This window comes from Prionailurus bengalensis, chromosome E4, assembly GCF_016509475.1.
Source record: "Prionailurus bengalensis isolate Pbe53 chromosome E4, Fcat_Pben_1.1_paternal_pri, whole genome shotgun sequence".
Taxonomy (NCBI): domain Eukaryota; kingdom Metazoa; phylum Chordata; class Mammalia; order Carnivora; family Felidae; genus Prionailurus; species Prionailurus bengalensis.
The window spans coordinates 85,647-107,244 of record NC_057360.1 but is presented as its reverse complement, the minus strand read 5'-3'; the positions used below and the strand labels follow the sequence as shown (position 1 = coordinate 107,244).

General features: G+C 47.0%; 1 protein-coding gene and 1 non-coding gene across 5 annotated transcripts in view; one reads left to right on the top strand and one right to left on the bottom strand.

Annotated features, from left to right (window-relative positions):
* DISP1 (dispatched RND transporter family member 1) overlaps positions 1-21,598 on the bottom strand; it is a 183,865-nt gene that overhangs the window by 90,649 nt on the left and 71,618 nt on the right. The gene's annotated exons all lie outside the window — the stretch shown is intronic.
* Positions 17,492-17,593, top strand: LOC122476689. Its single transcript, XR_006295598.1, has one exon. It is a non-coding gene; the product is annotated as a U6 spliceosomal RNA (small nuclear RNA).

The window sequence follows — 21,598 nt, the reverse complement described above, 5'->3', positions numbered from 1 at the left end:
ACGATCTCGCGGTCCGTGAGTTCGAGCCCCGCGTCGGGCTCTGGGCTGATGGCTCAGAGCCTGGAGCCTGTTTCCGATTCTGTGTCTCCCTCTCTCTCTGCCCCTCCCCCGTTCATGCTCTGTCTCTCTCTGTCCCCTAAATAAACGTTGAAAAAAATTAAAAAAGAATAATAAAATAAAATAAAATGGGCAGACAAGCCGAATAGCCATGTTTCCACAAAGGACACACAGATGGCAACAGACACACGAAAAGATGCTCAACGTCACTCATCACGAGGGAGATGCCAATCAAAGCCATGATGAGATAGATACCACCTCACGCCCGCCAGGATGGCCAAGATCAACAACCCGGGAAACAACAGGTGCTGGCGAGGCTGCGGAGAAAGGGGACCCCCCGTGCACCATTGGTGGGAATGCACACGGGCGCGGCCGCTCTGGAAAACAGTGTGGAGGGTCCTCAGAAAGTTAACAACAGAACTACCCTACGACCCAGCAATCCCACTTCTGGGTACTCATCTGAAGAAAATGAGAAGGCTAACTTGAAAAGATATCTGCACCCCCCGTGTTCACTGTAGCACTATTTACGACCGCCCACGTGTCCACTGACAGACGACTGGATAGAGATCTGGCGTGCGCGCGCGCGTGTGTGTGTGTGTGTGTGTGTCTATACATGTAATATGGAATATTACTCAGCCATAAAAAAGTATGAAACCTTGTGATCTGCAACAACATGGATGGGCTGTGAGGGCGTTATGCTAACTGAAATAAGTCAGACAGAGAAACAGAAACACCGTATGATCTCTCTTATTGTAGAATCTAAAACAGACACCCCAAGCTCAAAGGTACACAGAATAGATTGGTAGGGGCCAGGGGTGGCGGGGTGGGGAGAGGGAGTAGAGGGTAGGAGAAACGTAGTTGTTGTTTTTAGTTTAAATAAATTTTAAAAAAACGATTAAAGTTTTTTTGTTTTTGTTTTTTAAATTTTTAAAATGTTTTTATTAATTAATTAATTTATTTTTTTGAGACAGAGAGAGACAGAGCATGAGCAGGGGAGGGACAGAGAGAGAGGGAGACACAGAATCTGAAGCAGGCTCCAGGCTCTGAGCACAGAGCCCGACACGGGGCTTGAACCCACAAGTGGTGAGATCATGACCTGAGCTAAAGTCGGACACTCAACCGACTGAGCCACCCAGGCGCCCCTAAAGTTTTTTTTTAAAAAAAGCAGTGTGATATTTATAAATACTTAAAGAAACTATCATGCCTGAAACCAGAAAGTACCCGGGCCTGTGGACGTAAGAGCAAAGGGAGAAGAAAACACTTTGACCAGCTTCTTTTAATCCCGACTGGTTGAGAAGTGTCCAGATGCTGTGTTATCAGAACAACCATTCAGAAGGGTGACAAGCTGGCAGGAAAATAAGGCTTATAATTCGGGTATTCAAACAAGTATTTTAAAAATGTGCCTGTCCTGACAAGCAACGTTTTAAGGTGTAGGAAGGTAACACAAACCAGCTCTCGGTTTCCAATTTCCCATTAACTTGACATCAGGGAAAAGAAACCTGGTAACTCCGTATCTCTGAACTGAACCTTCAGCCTCTGTGTTTATTTTTTCCGACTCAAAACCCTTTATTTAAAACACTCCGTGTAAGGGGCGCCTGGGTGGCACAGTCGGTTAAGCGTCCGACTTCAGCCAGGTCACGATCTCGCGGTCCGTGGTTTCGAGCCCCGCGTCGGGCTCTGGGCTGATGGCTCGGAGCCTGGAGCCTGTTTCCGATTCTGTGTCTCCCTCTCTCTCTGCCCCTCCCCCGTTCATGCTCTGTCTCTCTCTGTCCCAAAAATAAATAAACGTTGAAAAAAAAAATTTAAAAATAAAACACTCCGTGTTTATGCAGTTGTGCACCCAACCCTAAACAGGCCCCTCCCAGAAATATCTGCAAGTCGGATCTGCCGGAGCCCAGAGAATTCCAAGGGACGCACCACAACCAATCGTAACCTCCCACAAGAAATCATTCTGAACAACTAATCTCGTGCTTTTAGGGAAACTAGATTAACTCCAAATAATCTCTCTCAGAACTCTTTAAGTAAACATGATATTTCAACCTGTAGCTATTTTCAACTCCCTTTCGGCAAAGGCCTTTTCTTTCTAGGCTTTTCTAGGTCAACTGATTGGCCCTACGTGCGCAGAGGTCGCCTAGAATCACGGTGCTTCAAAGAAAACGCAACCTAAGATGGTCTGAAATCAGCTCTGACATCAAAGTACACCGGCTTCCTCCACCTCTGGGCTGCCGGCCGGGCCTGTGCAAGTCCAGCAGCTTCAAAGAGCAGCCTCCTGGCTAGTTAATCCTCCCGGAGGAAGAAAGGCAGGTTTTATTTACCAGGGAGATGCAAACTGGGTCTTCTCACAGTCGGTGCAGCTTCCTCAAAACACCAGCTTTAGTGTGTCGATTTATTCGACGTGATTCTAAAGCCCACGGTAGGTCCGCACACATTTCCTGAACGGGCCGGGGCCTGAATCGTCAGTCAACGAAACAAGTGTTAACGGTCAGCTGTGGCAGCTGTCCCCGCCGCTGGGCTCCCCGTCTCCCGGCACCCAATACTCAGGGTCCCTGCCCCCGCCCCGTCTGCCATCAGCATCAGGAAACCATGGAGGAGAGACACGGGAGGAGCCTGAGTGTCAGCCCCATCAGCGGGCCGGGGAGGGATCGCGGAGTCTCTGCCCCGTGTCCCCACGGCCGCGATGGCGGGGGCTCCGGGTGCTCCATCACACGCAGCAGCTCGGGCCTAAACATCGCCTCCCCGGTCGCCCTCTGCAGGGTTTTCAAACCTCTTCACTGGGCAGAACACCAGAACATCACAGTACTCTATGAAATACCAGGCGGACTCCACGTGACGTGGCATAAAACGGGATATATTTAATTCTGCAACATATTAGGAGTAATTTCATTGCAGAAGATATTACCGTGTATATATATATACCGTGTATATATATATATATATATATATATATATTTAACAAAACTCAACCAAGGGCCTATATATCACAACAAAAAACAAGTGTATCAATTTTGTATGATGATCATTTCAAGGTCTTGCATTAATAATAAAACTTTCATTTGTCTTTCCAGCTAATGTTGACTAACAAAAAGAACAGATACGAATAATTTATAAGAGAAAAACTAGAAACTGAGCAAATTCTATCCATTTAATTGATTTCTCAGTGAACCTGGAATAGGTTCGTCCAGAAGAGTTTACTGGACTCAGCAGATACACACCCAGGTGGCTTGTGGGCTATCAGAGCTCCACGAAACTTGATCTGAGACCTGTAACGGCCCGGGAGACCGAAACGGGACACGGGGCACCCAGAAGGCACCCCTAGCCGAGCCCCCGCCAAGCTCCCCGCCGAGCCTCTCCAGAGAGGCAGACCCAGCCCCTGGCCCTGTGCTGGCCACAAACAGCCACAGCAACTCCCTCCTTAGCCCAGGATGAAGGGAAACCCTGGGTTCCCACAGGCCCCTCCAGGGTGCCAGCAAGGTCAGATCTACGTGATGTCGGTCCCCTCTTCATGGGTCGTGAGTGTCCAACAGAGTTTTCCGGAGGCTACACGATGCGCCATATTGTGACAGAGGGAATGGAATGAGTGTAAAGCAGAGAGAAAAATCCACTGTCTTCTAGGGAACCAGACATTAAAGAGATTTGTAAACAATGTACAATAATGCCACTCTTCTAATTTTTCTTTTGGGAAATACAGTTATTTTTCATGAAATATGTTATTTATGTTAACATGCAACAGTTTTATCTTTTTAATGAATTAATGAATATTTTAAAATTCTGTTTTAATTCCTGCTGTGCTTAACGACTGATGGCTGTAACTCATATAAACAGAAGTTCCTTGAGATCCTCCGCCAATTTTAAGAGTGTCACAGGTGCCACGGAGCGCAAAGTCTGGGCACTCGGGCTCAAAGACCGAGAAAAGCGGGGCCCCAAGCAGGCAGGCTAATCCATGTACACTCACCTATAACAACTGCTTTCTTCCGAAGACCCTTAGAACCCTCATGAACCGGGACTAGGTCAACTCCATTTAGTTAATGTAACAGACTAGCCGGTCACCTCAATTCTAGGGTCCCTTGCCCTCTGCTTCGGGGAGGGGAGGGACGCTGTGTCACCACAAACATTTACTTCCAAGTGAAGGGCCCCCAATTCCAGCTACACTACATCAAGGGAATCACAGTCTCTCCGTGTCAGATACCCAGCAAACACCCTAAGGAGAGCTTCGTTTAGTCCGAGTGGCAAACCATGAACATCTGCCCTCAATGTTTTTTCAAAAGAAAGCCATTTTTTCTCTGCTCCATAGCAGTGAAATCTAAACTTTCTTCTTCCACCCTTTATGGGTAAAGTGCCCTTGAGCACATACCCTCGATTTACAATATAAATTACAGAAATGTACTTCTATACCAAAAAACTAATTAAGAAAAAACAAATCAGAAAATTTGACAGGATAATGTAAATAATGCATTATTCTCTTTCATTTATTGGTAGTTCAAAAACTGTTCCACTAAAACATTTTTTATTTATCATTTATACATGAATATAGCGAGAGCAGTGTTAACATACGTATATATTTTTTAAAACTTCTGGTCCTGGGGCACCTGGACGGCTCAGTCAGTAGAGCGGGCAATTCTTGCTGTCAGGTCGTGAGTTCAAGCCCCACGTTGGGTGTAGAGCTTACTTAAAAACAAAACAAAACAAAACAAAACTCTGGTGCTAATTTTCGCTTATTTAGGTATCCGTGTCAGTGGCTGTCACAATGGGGGCGGGGAAGGGGTAAGTCTCACAGATAAAATGTAGATCAAATGGAAGAAGGACATCCTTAGCTGCAACACCAAATTATGACACTCGTCTGTCGATTCTACCAATTAGCTGTTGGAGGCTTGTCTTCACATTGTTAATTTAAAATGTTAATTGTTACATGTGTTGAGTTCGATAGCTAATAACATCATACAACATGCAGAGTGAAATTAAGCACTCCTAACAGGCGCCTGTCTAGTAAGTACAAGAACTAGGACCGAAAGCCAGAAAATAGAATTTCAAAGTCGTGCAGTAACTCTCATGACTCAACGTGGGACCCACGGCCAACTACATCTGCTGGGAGCTTGGTATCAGTGCAGATTCCCAGGCCCCCGTCCACATCTACCGACCCTGATTCTGCTTTTTAACTAAATCCCCAGATGATCTGTACACATAATGAAATTGAAAAGCACTCATTAAAAAAATCACTTGAATGCCTGGTATCTAAGAACGCTAAACATCGGACTACAGACACTCACTAGAGAATTCAACTTCACTCAAATGGCCTGGTATCTAGACATCCTGAGAAGCCTGGAATGTCTTCTATCCGGCAGAGTCTGAGACACATACTACCTGTGTCTCTAGACTGTTGTTTCTTACCACGATAGCTCACCAGACAAGCGCACACACAGTCTGCACCAGTGAGGCTTTCTAGGGACAAGCTTCCATAAAATCATGATTTATTACTATCCTAGTCTCTTATATCGCACATCAATGTAGGAAATGGCCATCGTACCTTCTGCAAAACCGCCAAGAACCTCCCTAGAAGGTGAACTACTCAAAGGCACGAACAGCGTCTTCATTATTCGGCCTCATGAGGAAGCAGTCTGGGGCCTCAGGACACAGCAGCAACACAACCTGCTTGCTAAATGGGTACGCAAAGGAACGAGATCAGCTCTCGCCTGGGTGCCGTGTGCAGGCATTGTGACGAGCGCTGCATGTATGTTTTCGTATCGTCACCACAACCCTTGGAAGTACAGGCTCAGAGGTGGAAAGGGACCTACCCGACATTACATACCTGGTAAGAGACTGGGTTTAAATTCAGGTCTGACTTCAAAGCCCATAAGCTACACCATCGGTTCTGAACAGGTGAGTATTGGAATCATCTGGGGACCTTGTGAAACCAGATTCCCACCTTGGGAGCAGATCTTTGTGTACTGCTCTTTTATTTTTTTATTTTATTTTATTTTTAACGTTTATTTATTTTTGAGACAGAGAGAGACAGAGCATGAACGGGGGAGGGTCAGAGAGAGAGAGGGAGACACAGAATCTGAAACAGGCTCCAGGCTCTAAGCGGTCAGCACAGAGCCCGACGCGGGGCTCGAACTCACAGACTGTGAGATCGTGACCTGAGCTGAAGTCGGCCGCTTAACCGACTGAGCCACCCAGGCGCCCTGGGCTCTTTTAGAACCGTGACGTTTCACACATTCAATCAGTCAAACCCCAACTGAGTACAAACAGTAACCGTGACCCTAACTGTATCCTAAGTGAGTAACAACCATACTAAAGGAAGAGGGGGAAGGAACGAACCCAAGTAAACTCTGGATGACACTGTTTTGAATAAATGCTGTAAGACTAAAGAAAAAAATAACTACACAAATATTATATGCTACTTAGTATATTCATTTTTATGTTTTTTTGTTTTTTGTTTTTTGTGTTTTTGTTTTGAGAGGGAGAGAGAAAGCATGCACATGAGCAGGGAAAGGCAGAGAGAGAGAGAGAGAGGGAGGGAGGGAGGGAGGGAGAGGGAGGGAGAGAGAATCCCAAGCAAGCTCTGCACTGTCAACACAGAGCCCCACGTGTGGCTGAAACTCATGAACCGTGAGATCATGACCTGAGCCGAAACCAACGGTCAGAAAGAAGCTTAACCAACGGAGTCCCCCAGGCGCCCCAGTAAATTTATTTTTCACAGGGGTAAACGGCCATTCCGAAACTACTTGACATTCAAGGTTTCTCAACATCGGCACTGCTGGCATTGTGGTCCGTTTCATTCTTTGTCCTGTCCTGCGCGTGCAGGCGGTCCCCTACTCACTAGACGCCATTAGACTCCCCCACCTGAGTTGTGAAGACTGAAAATGTCTCTATACATTGCCACATGGCCCTCTGGGGACAAAACTGCCTCCAGGTAGAGTCACTGCTCTTTGTGTACACACGGTGTGAACAAGTAAAATATATTGCAGACAGTGGGAGCCAAGTTTCTCGCTGCCGGAGAAAAGGGTCACGAGTAAGAGAAGGGGGAAGGTTAGGAAGAACCGTGTCCTACTGGATCCGAGTCAGAGATAAGAACTCACAAACTCACGGTTGTGTGTGTGTGTAAATATACACAGAGAGAGATACGTGTATCTCAACAGGCACAGAAACAGATGTGTGCACGCAGACGTGCTGGCACACGCATGTGTGCTTACTAGCCCTGTGCACGCCAAGGGCCTCCAAGCACTAACACCCCAGCAGCAAGGAGCACGTTCAGCCCCCGACCTTGGTTTCTAACACCACCTTCTGGTAAAAGAAACCCGGGACCCTTGGAACTTGAGAGCCACTGCAGGTAAAACTAAGACGAGCCTGGAGCCTGGGATATCTTGTGATGATTCAAAGCACGTACGTGCTAGAAAACAAAGGGAATGTGGAGGGGCGCCTGGGTGGCTCAGCTGGTTAAGCGTCCGACTTCGGCTCAGGTCATGATCTCGCGGTTCGTGAGTTCGAGCCCCGTGCCGGGCTCTGTGCTGACGGCTCAGAGCCTGGATCCTGCTTCGGATTCCATGTCTCCCTCTCTCTCTCTGCCCCTCCCCCGTTCATGCTCTGTCTCTCTCTGCCTCAAAAATAAATAAATGTTAAAAAAATTTTTTTAAAGGAAACATGGAAAGAAGACAGAAGCTAACTCAGAGGAGCTCCTGATGGCCAAGGCTGCAAGGACTGCAGCAGGAAAGTGAGCAAGTGACGGTGACGGACGGAAACCCGCACAACAAATACTCACGGGGACACAGGAATATAAACAAGTAAGTGAGGGAAAGGGGCAGTTCTTACGGTGGCTTCCCCACTACTGAAAGTAGACGGAGCAGTAAAAATAGAAAATCAAGCCAATTCCACAGTGACGCTTGTTTGCACGGAAGAGTCCCAACCCCGATGAGAAAAGCAGGGTATTTGAAAGCCGAATCACTGATGCTCCCGAATGCAGCAAGTGTTACTATGGTCCTTCCGCCTCAGGTAATTTTTGTTGAGAAACAGGGTATTTGCAAAGATCTCCTCACGAGATGCTGAATAACAAAGGAAAAAAGAGTTACTTTACAGAGTAAAAACGCTGTGCAGAAACACTAAGTAATCAAAGTTAATACCATCGGTAACAAGACTTACTGACATCATACACCCCCAGATGTGATGTACTGACACGTGCACAGCTCTCCCCTGTGGCATAAGCTCAATACAGTCATGAGAAAACACCACACGTGCCCAAATTGAGGGGCACTGACCCAGAAACTAAAGCTCGCTCTTTGAAACTACCAAGGTTGCGGAAGAAAGAAACTGAAGAGCTATGAGCACATGTTGCGAGAGACCAGGAGAGCAAGACCATTCAGTGCAGCGTGGGATCCTAGATCAGATCCTGGGCCACAGAAAGCATATAAATGGGAAAACTGGCAGAATTCAAACAAGGCTCACAGATCAGTTAATAGTATCGTGACAGTGTTCGTTTCCTCGTTTTATCAGTTGGGCTACAGTCTCATCGGGTTACAGGAAGAAAAGCTGGGTGAAGAGTCAAGGGGAACTCTCTGAGTTTTCTGAAGGTTTAAAATTATTTTGAAATAAAAACTTGGAGAAATAAAGGCCCACACGAAGGAATAAGAATTCCAGGGAACGGAGACCTAGGAAGTTGTTATTTAAAAAAAAATTTTTTTTTAATGTTTATTTATTTTTGAGAGAGAGACAGAGCGTGAGTGGGGGAGGAGCAGAGAGAGAGGGAGACACAGAATCGGAAACAGGGTCCAGGCTCCGAGCTGTCAGCACAGAGCCTGATGCGGGGCTCGAACCCACGGACTGCAAGATCATGACCTGAGCCAAAGTCGGACGCTCAACCGACTGAGCCACCCAGGTGCCCGAGAATTGGGCTCGAGTGATTCTGATGCGGTCACCTAACAGGGGTGTAGAAGCCCGAATCAGCAACCAGAATTTAGAGAAAAGGGTACCAGACGAAACACTGATCATTTGCTGAGACCAGGTCCTCGACGGCAACGCCGAGATGCGCAAGGCAGGACGGGTCCCCGCCTCCAGAGCTCCACTCTGGAGGCTTCCCCCACGGTCAGAGTCCCCCCTCTCCACACAAAGTGGGACTGCCTCCACGGCTATGCCATTCACGCACTCTGTGTCTGCCGACTTGTAAGTGAAACCAGCAGACTGCCCAGTCTCCTCGTGTGAACACAGAACCGAAACCCTCCAGGGCGCACATTTCCGGAGCCTTGACTGCCCCTCGCAAGCAGATGTACAACTACCCGTGCACAATCAACAGACCCGTGCACGCGTACGGCTGAGCAGCCACGGCACGGGACTCTGGTGATCGTCCATCTCTGCGCCACGAACACAGGGTCTTTATTCTGGAAAATGTAACGTTTCTACAAAAAGCTCTGTACGTATGTACACCCTTGGTTTCTGCTGCAACTGTATTTAAGTCTTTTAAATTATTTTCTTATCATAAATGTTTATGCTTCGGACGACCGGGTCGGAGGGTAGGAATGTACTTAAGGTACGTTTACAAGTGTACTTTTAGAATTACACGACCAAGCTGCGCTCTGCACCCCTCAACCTGACAAGTACCGGGCCTTATCTTCTTCAGAAAACAACATGAAATTACTCTCCTGTCCTATTTTAACTCGCCTTTCTTTACTTCATGGCACTATCCCACAAGTCTTTTTGCTATACGGATACACAGACCTTTTCCTAAAGGCTGGTCCAATCATAGTCTTACCGAAGTCTTTACATGTGACAGACCTCAACATTCTTTCTGAAAAAGTCTTGTGAAAAGTGTATCCTTTTCCTCTTCTCTAATAACATTTTTAACTTCTCCCCACGTATCAACTTCTGAATATTTACAGATACCCTACGCTGGCGTCTAACACGCTCTCATTGTGGCATCGTTTGTTTGCGGCAGGTGTGACCTCTCACAGCGAGATAAGTTTATAGGATTCCACAAAATGTCTTCTCTGTTCTCAAATTCCACGCACAACCAAATCAGACAAGTGGGAAACGGCCTAGAGGTGAAATATTTAGGAAGTTTTAAAACTAGAAGAAAGGAAACATACAGAGAATACAAAGTTACAAAGAGAAGACTTTAGTCCCGTTACATTAACCTGCAAATCTGCAGTATCTCTTCTTCCCTCTCTGGACAGAGACGCTTTTCAATGTGATGCGGGCAAGACAAAAGCCCACGAAACTCAGATTTCCTCCTTCTGCCTCTGTTGCAGCGTTCTTCCAAATCCCTGCCGTTCCCAGGATACGACACTAGAGAGAGAAAAGGCTCCTTTGTGGTGCAGGTGACTGGAATAGCCATCTAGTAGTAAAGGAAAATTCACATGCCCGCAAGGAGGAATTAAGTTCAGAGGCTAAATCGTAAAAGACGAGGAAAATAACGTTATAATATTTATTTGCAATCTTCTGTGATTTGCAATGTACAAGTTTTTTATCTCACGACATGAACACATATGGTAAAGAGATCTTAATGGAAAACGTTAAGAAATCCTGAAACTTCTCCACATCAGTCTCAGAAAGAAATCAGACAGGTTCCTCGTATGTTCACGTAGCAAAGCTCCTTTAAAGATTTGCCAAGATTCTAAATCTATAGAAAAGAATGTATTTGCTGTTTTTCTAAATGCTAATAGTTAAAGCCCTCACCTCAAAATTTCTTTTTTCTTCTTTTAAGATTTTATTTTTAAGCAATCTCTATACACGATGTGGCACTTGAACTCACAGCCCCGCGATCAAGAGTCCCATGCTCTGCTGACAGGGCCAGCCAGGCACCTGTCAAAATTTCCTTTTTAACTGCCTTCTTTTTTTTTTTCCTCATTTTTTTTAATGTTTATTTTATTTTTGAGAGACAGAGACAGCACATGAGTGGGGGAGGGGCAGAGAGAGAGAGAGAGAGGGAGACACAGAATCCAAAGCAGGCTCCGGGCTCCGAGCCGTCAGCACAGAGCCCGACGTGGGGCTCGAACCCACGAACCGAGTTAACTGCCTTCTTAAATGTTTTAATTTGGCCAAACATTCTCATTCCATGTGCACATGTTGAATACACAAACACACATAAGCATTTATGAAGGCGCTCACTCAAAAATCTATTCCAGGGGCACCTGGGTGGCTCAGTCAGTTAAGAGTCTGACTTCGGCTCAGGTCATGATCTCGCGGTTTGTGAGTTCGAGCCCTGCGTCGGGTTCTGTGCTGACAGCTCAGAGCCCGGAGCCTGCTTCGGATGCTGTGTCTCCCTCTCTCTCTGCCCCTCCCCCACTTACACTTTTTCTCATTCTCTCTCTCAAAAAAAAAAAAAAAAAAAAAAGAATAAACATTAAAAAAAAATTTTTTTAGGGGCACCTGGGTGGCTCAGTCGGTTGAGCGTCCAACTTCAGCTCAGGTCATGATCTCACACCCTGTGAGTTCGAGCCCCGCGTTGGGCTCTGTGCTGACAGCTCAGAGCCTGGAGCCTGTTTCGGATTCTGTGTCTCCTTCTCTCTCTGACCCTCCCCCATTCATGCTCTGTCTCTCTCTGTCTCAAAAACAAATAAACGTTAAAAAAAAAAAATTTAGGGGCGCCTGGGTGGCGCAGTCGGTTAAGCGTCCGACTTCAGCCAGGTCACGATCTCGCGGTCCGTGAGTTTGAGCCCCGCGTCAGGCTCTGGGCTGATGGCTCGGAGCCTGGAGCCTGTTTCCGATTCTGTGTCTCCCTCTCTCTCTGCCCCTCCCCCATTCATGCTCTGTCTCTCTCTGTCCCCCCAAAAATAAATAAACGTTGAAAAAAAAAATTTAGGAAAAGGAAAAAACAAGTTTTTAAAAAGAACATTTAATTAAAGGTTTTGCTTTCAAAAGTAAGTAAACTTATAAGAAGTGTAACGTTGTATTTCCACATGACTGTCGAGTCTACAAAAACGCTTTATCTGTAACGTGCTGTAGCGCTCATTATAAACCCCATCTCTCCTCTGGGGTTTCTGTGCTGAGAAGATCGGGGCACACCATATAGCCAGCTCCTGCCCGAGACCTTCCTGTAACACCCACTGTGCCTCCTTGTGAAGCCACATGTCCATAAGTATAACGGAAGCCCAGTGCACCTTGGACCAACCAAAGCATTACATTTAAAGACTCCTGATTAGAAATGAATAAAAAGCATTAGCCAAAAAAGATGAAGTTAAAAAAAATTAATACAAATTAATTTACTCAAAACTAAATTACATTCAGATCACAGCACTCTGATGCTGCTTCAACCTTCACCTAGGCTAGCTTTAAGACTGCAACACCCCTGGGGCGCCTGGGTGGCTCAGTTGGATGAGTGTCCGACTTCGGCTCAGGTCACGATCTCACGGTTGACGAGTTCAAGCCCTGCGTCGGGCTCTGTGCTGACAGCCTGGAGCCTGCTTCAGTTTCTGTGTCTTCCTCTCGATCTGCCCCTCCCCCACTCATGCTCTGTCTGTCTCAAAAATAAATATAAACATTAAAAAAAAAGACAAAGAGATATTTTTATTTATATTTATATAAAGGTGTGTGGGGTGACAAGGTGGGGTGACCTTTCCAGAGGACAACACGGTGGGGTTTATTAATATCTTTACTACACCTTTAAAAATACCTTCTAACCCAGAAGTCCCATTGCCACAGTTTACCCTGTGACTAACCTAAAGTTCATCAAAATAACAGAAACAAGTACCGTCTGTGGATTCAAGGAGGAGGAGGAAGAGAAGGAGAAAACAAACAAATTCTCCATCAACAGGGAACCAGTTACACAAAGGTCCATTCCCATAACAGAATTTTATGGTAAACGTTTATTTAAAAATGTTGCTCTTGGTACTTCTCTGGTTGTTGTTCTGTCTTTTTTTTAACTTACACTTGAAGTCCTTGGTTCTTTCCTTTCCCCCTGGTTTTCAGACTGAGTTGGTTCCTTAGCACCCTTGAAATGGGACCGATGAGGAATGAGATTTACCTTCTTTTACTAACCAGTGTCTGAAGCCCAGGCCCCCACCTTCTCTCCTTCTGCTCTGTTTCTGGCCGCCCCTTCGTTGCTGGAAGACCCCTGAAATGCCTCAGAAACCAAGGGGAGCAGGTCCACCGCACCAACAAAGTCATTTACTGATCACCCACCACGGGACACACGGCGTGGAGCTTTGGGCAGACTAGTAAACCCTCAACAGGTGTCCGTTTAACTCATTAATGTGTGGAAAACACTGAAAACATTAATGTATTAAACATTTCGTCTGGCGGTGAGAACGGGTGGGCCTGTCACTGGTTATTCTGGCAACGGTGGTTATACCTAAAGGGATCCATTCAAAACACTGTTAAGTTCCTTGGTATTTTTCACTATCCACTTTAGGCTTTAACTTCGTGTCTGCAGAACAGCGTAAACTGAAGAATCTATGCGGCAAAGCACTCTTACTGTGTTTAAAGATGGTGACCTTCCAGGTGAACAGCTACTGGCAAAAAGCACTAACAGAGGACCGGAACTCTTTTCCGGTCACGTGGATGATGAGAAAGACTACCCACTGGTTTGTGGATGCAGCTTCTGCCTCTCAATTCTCGTCTCGTTTGAAGCAACGACCTAAACGGACTCTTCTGGGCCACCCAGCTACCAGCTTGTAGGACTTCCTAACAACGTCCCATGTTTACAGCTGCTTCCGAACCAGAGCTTCTTCTGCTCACCCTGATGCTAAGGGACTCCGGTCTACCAGTGTCCTCCACTGACTGCCCTCCTCACACCCCAAGTTACCCGGCGGAGCGTTCAGAGAGCTGCAGACCCGGCCGTGCCTGGTCTTCAGTCCTGTTGGGCACCGGCCCTTCCCCTGGGACTTCCACTCCACCTCCGGCCCCCTCGGCCTCCTCTCGGGAACTCCTACTGGCCTGGCGCCCTCCTGCAGCACTTCCGGGCTGTTCCTTCGGGCTGGACCCCTCTACCCCGTCTTCTGCACTGAGCTCCTGCTTTTTCTTCAAAGCCCAGCCCTCAGGCATGTCTCAGGGAAGAAGGGAATCACAGCGCCTTGCACTTGTCCTTAAGACACAGATTACAGGTGTCACTTACACGTGTCTGACAGCTGACCCTCTGTCTCCCCCACTAGACTCTAAAGTTATGCGAGGGCACGGACAACGTCCGCTGTTGCTCAGACAGTATTTATTCCCAGCTCTCGGAACTTCTGCACCAACAGCTATAAAAGGCACTTTAGGTAAGCTCTTAATTCCTAACAAAGTGTCATAGAGATATTACTACCCCTATTTAATCTTTCTTAGTGTTTACGTATTTATTTTGAGGGGGGGGAGGGGCGGGGGCGGGGAGCGACAGGGAGACAGAATCCCAAGCAGGCTTTGTGCTGTCAGCACAGAGTCCGACCTGGGGCTCAAAGTCATGAACCGTGAGATCATGACCTGGGCCAAAACCAAGAGTGAGACGCTTAAGCGACGGAGTCACCGAGGCGCCCCGTCCCTATTTTAGAGACGAGGTCACGAGCTCAGAGAGGTAAAGCCACCAGCACAGAGAGGAAAAACCAGCGTCTCAGCCTCCAGAGGCCACACTCTCTCTCCCTCTCCTGCTTTCACAGGATCTCCACATACTTACCTCATTTGTGTGCATGGGAAACGTTTCAAAGCAAGGAGAGAGACAGACTAACACGGCGAGTGGCCCTGCCCTCGCCTCCCAGCTTTATGAAAATGTCTGAATGTTGTCTTCCTGCCCGTTTTTCTTCATGAACCATTACAGGCAGTAGGTTCCCCTGCAGAACAGAACAGACTGGGACCCCATTCCCTTTCTTCGCTCCGAAGAGGCGACCGCTCTCCTGAACCAGGGTTTTCATTTCCAAGCACGTCTTACGCCAGGCCGCCACGTGCGTCCATACACAACGGGTGAGCTGTTCTGCACTCCCTCAGACCTCCTGTAAGTGCCGTCCCATCACGTCCGCCGGTCCGAAACGTCCACTCGCTGCTGCTTCTGAGACCTAGCTCACACACAGCTCTGCTGGACAGTTAGGAGTTTTGGTGTTTTACAACTACGACCGCGCCCTAATGGACTTCCTTGGATCTGTCTCCTCAACACGCGGAGACGATTCTCCAACGTACAGCTGACCTTGACCGACACGGATCTGAACTGCACGGGTCCGATACACAGGTGCCTTACGGGGCAGCACCGTGAGGATATTTCCTGTTCCTTACGATTTTCTCATAGTTTCTTCTCTCTAGCTTACTTTATTGTAAGAGTATAGTATACAACACATATACAAAATATGTGTTAATTGACAAGTTACTGGTAAGGCTTCCGGTCAACTATTAGTAGTTAAGTTTTTTGTTGTCGCAAGTTATACACAAACTTCCGACTGTGTGGGAAGTCGGCGGCCCCAACTCTTGCACTCCTAAGAAGTGAGATCGCCGGCAAGAAGGGTCCGTGGGCAAAACTGCTCACCAACGTGCGGGAACCTGCTTGACTTTGACTCTATTAAAGATGAAACATCTACATCACATTATCTACTCCACTCTTGCCCCATCATCACCGATCGACCTCCCCACAGACACGGAGCAAGTGATAAAGGTTTATGAAATAAAGCAAGTATCTAAACCAGGAAATTTATTAAACGTTTGCTCTGTTTCAGACACTATCCTAAGAATTTTAAGTAAAAAATACCTTTTCATTCTCACGACAACCTAAGAGGTCATTATCCCCTTCTGCTCTCTGACAGACCACGTCAGACGGACAGGTGACTTTCCTTTTCAGAATTCTCCTGGCTATGTTCACATATTTTTTTTCTTCCAGGCAACTTCAGCATCATGAACGTATCTTAAAGAGCAACATCAAGAGCCCTTCATTTTAATTCACAATAACAAGCATCTAACAACTGTTTTCTGACGCTATTTCCTGCTTAAATAGTCTTTGGCCCTTTAAGAAGCCACACGAAACTCATACTGTTTTTAGGCTCCACGGATATGGAGGGGGTGGGGGCGTCAAAAGAGACTTAGAGTAACGTATATTCTATATTTTAATATTTTCAACGCAGAGACAAAAAAAAAAAACATACATCTACACAGACACCCTTAGTTGGAGACCATGCAAAAAAGGTAAATTTAAGGCCCTCCATGAGTGCAAGGCCCAAAGCTAAATAAATGCCCCGGCAGCCCACCCCGTAAAAAGCCCAGGATTCTCTCCCCCGCTTTCTATTTCCACCGCACCCTCCACAAAAGCAGGAAACCACAGTGATGGTGTCCTCTGGCCTGGTGACAGTCGAGCCCTCACTCAGAGCTGTGTTCACGCGGGCAGCAGCGGGATGAAGGGCTCTTGTAACAACTTCCATCTGAAGAGCTGCTGTGTGAATTCAGTTACTTGCATCTCAAAAGGTACAAAGACCAAGAAGATGAGACCTCTGTGTTTCTCTCTGTAGCAGTTCCACCCTGTGTAATTTATTTGGTTCTCTTACAGCCCAAATCAACTAACCCTCAAAGTTATGAGCTTCGAGATCAGCCGGTCACAGTTTCCACAGGCTTTACAAGCTCCTTGGAGAGAAAGAGCCCCTGTTGACATGCTTGCTTGAATCAGGTCTTGGTTACACCCTCGTGGTCTTCTAAGATACTAATTTTGTGCTACTTTAATGAAAAAATGAAAGTCTGCCACGAGACCAACTGACGATAGCACACAGACCTCAGCCAAGAAAAGCATTAGTATTTTGTTTTCTCTGTCCCAAATACACTCAAATTGTTCCTGGTATTTTTCTCGGGAGTTTTAAAATTGACTAGTTTTTAAGTTCTATGTCAATAATGGCTTTGTTAGTACTACATAAAACCTATGACTAACAAACGTCCAGAAAATATTTACATTCAAAAATATTTTTCTTTTATTAGTAACTGTGATTTAAAACAAACATCTTAGGACCTGAGGCGTCCCTGGTGTTGGAAAATTACAAGGGTATCTGCACTCAGATGGGGTGCTGAAGACTCAGGGTCTTAGAATTTAAGGAAATCTGCAAAATGCAAACAGTTTATTTTGTTCTCTTTCTAAATAAAAATTGCAATTCCATCACGCAATTCGTTTCTTGACAAAAGGAAGGTTTGAGTCTTAATTGAATCATGGGTGTTAGAATTTATTAGCCTTGGTTTCACATGGAAACAATATTCATCTTTCATTAGTAAATATACTATAGTAATCAGCTTATTGCTAAATACAACAGATTATGAAGTAAAATAAGACGAAAATGCTTAGAATCAAGAATATAAGCATTTGGAAACTTTGATCGTAGGGGAAAGCACATCTGAAAATTATCCTCACGATGTTCCTTTCTGAATATGCTGTTACTGAAGAATTTTAGTGCATTAGAAACCATCCAAGTCAGCCAGTCAGGAGTCAGGTAATCTGGGTATTTCTTCGATGGGAAAGTCCACTAGCTGACTTCGATTAAAAAACAACAACAACAAAAAACAAACCAAAAACCCACTACCAACAACAACTTTGCTCCAGCAGCTCATACGCTAAACTTGGGACAACACAGAAAAGATTCCATGGCCCCTGCATACAGACGGCATACAAATTCATGAAGTATCCCGTATTTTAAAGCTTCATAAATATACCAACGCTATCGGCTGATTTTAATTTGTATTTGTTAGGTACCGTGAATAGCAAGAGTAATAGATGCTTCTCGTAATGAAGTCAGCAACATAACCATAAACAAAGAAACAGTTAACAATGTTTCCAAATCCCACTCCCCGAGACAATCAGTGCTCACAGCCCGACTACCCCTCCGGGCTCGTTCACATCACCTACAGAAACATCTCACACACAGCCCACTATGCGTGCCTGTAAGCCCACATTCCTCATACATAGAGACGTGTTCCGTGTAACGTATACCACACACAAGCAGGGTCCTCTCTCATTCTGGGGAACATGACACATACTGCTCTGCACCGCACACACTCACTGCCGTGCCGGTGATGCCTTTCGTCCGCAGACGCAGAGCTCACGCCATCTCTCTAAGGCCCGCGGAACTGCTCGGTGTGGACGCAGCCTCCTTTATGCCCCGCACTTTTCACTCGCCCTTCTCTTGATGGGTACGTCCCCCTCCTCAAGTGTCCGCCGACCCCCAACCCTTTCCCCGTAGGCTCCCTCTCATCAACCCTCTGCGACAGACACACACCGTGAGCACGAGCAGGGAGAGAAAAGCTGCTTTGCTAAACCACTTTTACGTGTACGGCCGCCCCTCAACGTCTCATATTCTGACACATCCAATGCACCGCCCAGGTAAGCTGCACGTCAAGACACTAGCTTAGGTCACCTGGTAGTTAGAGGTCTAGGGTTTACAAGAAAGGCACACGGGACAGGGAACCACAGCCCCCAGGCTCTAGCTGCAGTTCCGACGTGAAGCACCTACAGGACCCTGAGAAGTTACATCACTACTTGGATGTGTTTCCTCCTCTAAATAAGGAACTGCTTGAGCTGGACAATGTCTAGTCTGTTCACACTGAATCAACGATTCTATATTGTTCAATGAATGCAGACTTTATGACAGTCCAGAGAGGATAACTTACTAAAAGGACTTTTGAATCACTTCCACAAAAGGGTTTACTAACAAATTAAACAGTGCAAAAATAGTGAAAGAAAAAATATTTTAACCACTCAAGAAAGCAAAATGTTTAAGTACTTCCATAATATCATTATAATTACCTATTTATAAATAATATGCTAATCACAACTATAATGGTCATTTTATGGAAGCAGTGTAACTAAACATCGCATAGTATACATATTTGGCTCAGTTCCAATTACTACAGATCTTGAAAATAATAAAATGAATGTTTTAAAAAGTGTAGTAAGTGGCTGAGCCTGGGTGGCTCAGTTGGTTAAGCATCCAACTCTTGATTTCAGCTCAGGTCATGATCTCATGGTTCGTGAGTTCGGTCCCCACATCAGGCTCTGCACTGACAGTGTGGAGCCTGCTTGGGATTCTCTCTTTCCCTCTCTCTCTGCCCCACCCCCTCTCAAAATAAATAAACTTTGTTTTAAAAGTATATCTCACCGTGGTTTTGACTGGTATTTCCTTGATGATGAGTGATGTTAAGCATCTTTTCATGTGTCAGAATGGCTAAAATTAACAACTGAGGCAACACTAGATATTGGCAAGGATGCGGAGAAAGGGGAACCCTCGTGCACTGCTGGTGGGAATGCAAACTGGTGCAGCCGCTCTGGAAAACAGTGTGGAGGTTCCTCAGGAAATTGAAAATAGAACTACCCTACAACCCAGCAATTGCACTACTAGGTATTTATCCAGAGCATACAAAAATGCTAATTTGAAGGGCCACATGCACCCCAATGTTTATAGCAGCATTATCGCCATAGCCAAATTATGGAAGGAGCCCAAATGTCCATCAACTAATGAATGGATAAACATGTGGGGTGTGTGTGTGTGTGTGTGTGTGTGTGTGTGTAATGGAATACTACTTGGCGATGAAAAAGAATGAAATTTTGTTATTTGCAACAATGTAGATGGAACTAGAGTATATGATGCTAAGCGAAATAAGTTGGAGAAAGACAAATACATGATTTCACTCATGTGGAATTTGAGAAACACAACAGACGAACACAGGGGAAGGGAAAGTAAAATAAGATGAAAACGGAAAAGGAGGCAAACCATGAGACTTAAACACAGAGAACAAACTGAGGGTTGCCACAAGGGAGGTGGGTGGGGGGTGGGCTGCATGGGGGATGGGCACCGAGGGGGGCATGTGTTGGGACCGGCACTGGTGTCATCTGTAAGTGATGAACCACTGGGTTCTACTCCTGAAACCAACACTACACTGTATGGTCACTAACTAGAACTTAAATTTTTAAAAAAAGTGTACTAACTGTTGAAAGGCTATGGAGAAACGTGGCCCCATTTCCGCCTCAGCCATTCCATTTCTAGACTAAGGTTCTTAATTTATAAAAAGGAACCCCAAAGCTTTAGGGTCACTCATTTATTAAACGATCTTTATCAAACGTGAACAGTGTGCCAGGTGGGCCCTGTGCTGTCCCTAGGTTACAGATGCAGGAGCGACGCCCCGAGGCCCAGGCTCCCCGCCCCCCCGCAACCCAGGGCCGGGACCGGCAGCACCCCCCCCCGCCACCACCCTGTGCCCACACTGCCTCGGCCTACAGTTCTGCACCCCAGATGGTTTTCTGATTCAAACCGGCCTGCCCCATAATCGGACTTAATTAACTTACATTTTAATATATTTGTTAAAAGATTCATGTGTCATTTTCGAACACCCTACTGCGTTCTGCAAGACAGAAAAGGATACTAGTGTTTACGGAACCCGCAGAAGCGGGGCCCTGCGGCTGGTCTACAGGGGAGGTGACAAGGAGTTAGTTCCTTCCCAGCCACAAGTCACCGTGCAGTCCCGAGTGATGTGAACATGTACCTGCATTTTAATCTGCTTGATCTCGGGCTCCAAAACATGCACAACAGAAGGAAATACAGAACGAACCCCAAATATGTGCACGGACCCCACACCTCGGGGGCCACACAACCCTATGAAAGAAAGGAGTGAAGACAGAAGCCACCACCGCTAGGATGGAAGTGCGTCTGCAGAGAGTGAGGGGAGAACACGGCCCAGTGTTCCACCCTGCAAACTGCCAACCTGGACCAAGACCGCGCTGGCCCCTCTGCTCAGCCCTCCCCCCGCTCCTCCGCCCCTCTGCTCGATCCTCCCTCCAGTCCTCCCCCTCTCTGTTAAGTCCTCCCCCCTCCCATCCTCTGCCTCTCTGCTCAGTCCTCCCTCCAGTCCTCACCCCCTCTGGTCAATCTTCCCCCTCAGTCCTCCGCCTCTCTCCTCGATCCTCCCTCTAGTCCTCCACCCCTCTGCTCATCCCTCCCTCCAGTCTTCTGTCCCTCTGCTCATCCCCTCCCATCCTCCCCACCTCTGTTTAGTCCTCCCTCCAGTCCTCAGCCCCTCTGCGCAGTCCTCCCTCTAGTCCTCCCCCTATACAGTCCTCCCTCCAGTCCTCCCCCTCTCTGTTAAGTCCTCCCCACTTACGCTTAGTCCTCCCCCCTCCCATCCTCTGCCTCTCTGCTCAGTCCTCCCTCCAGTCCTCACCCCCTCTGGTCTATCTTCCCCCTCAGTCCTCCGCCTCTCTGCTCGATCCTCCCTCTGGTCCTCCACCCCTCTGGCCAGTCCTCCCTCCAGTCCTCCCCCGCTCTGGTCAATCTTCCCCCCCAGTCCTCCACCCCTCTGCTCATCCCTCCCTCCAGTCTTCTGTCCCTCTGCTCATCCCCTCCCATCCTCCCCACCTCTGTTTAGTCCTCCCTCCAGTCCTCAGCCCTTCCGCTCGGCCCTCCCTCCAGTCCTCTGTCCCTCTGCTCAGTCCTCCGCCCCTCTGTTCCATCCTCCCTCCAGTCCTCAGCCCCTCTGCTCAGCCATCCCTCCAGTCCTCAGCCCCTCTGCTCGGTCCTCCCTCCGGTCCTCCACTTTCAAGACACGGAGGAGCTGGGCAGGTGGAGCCGGACACAGATTCACTGGGGTGAGCACGGGGCCCTTCCCTGCACTAACCCCGCCCATGGACATGTGGCTCTGGCTCCTGGTCTGC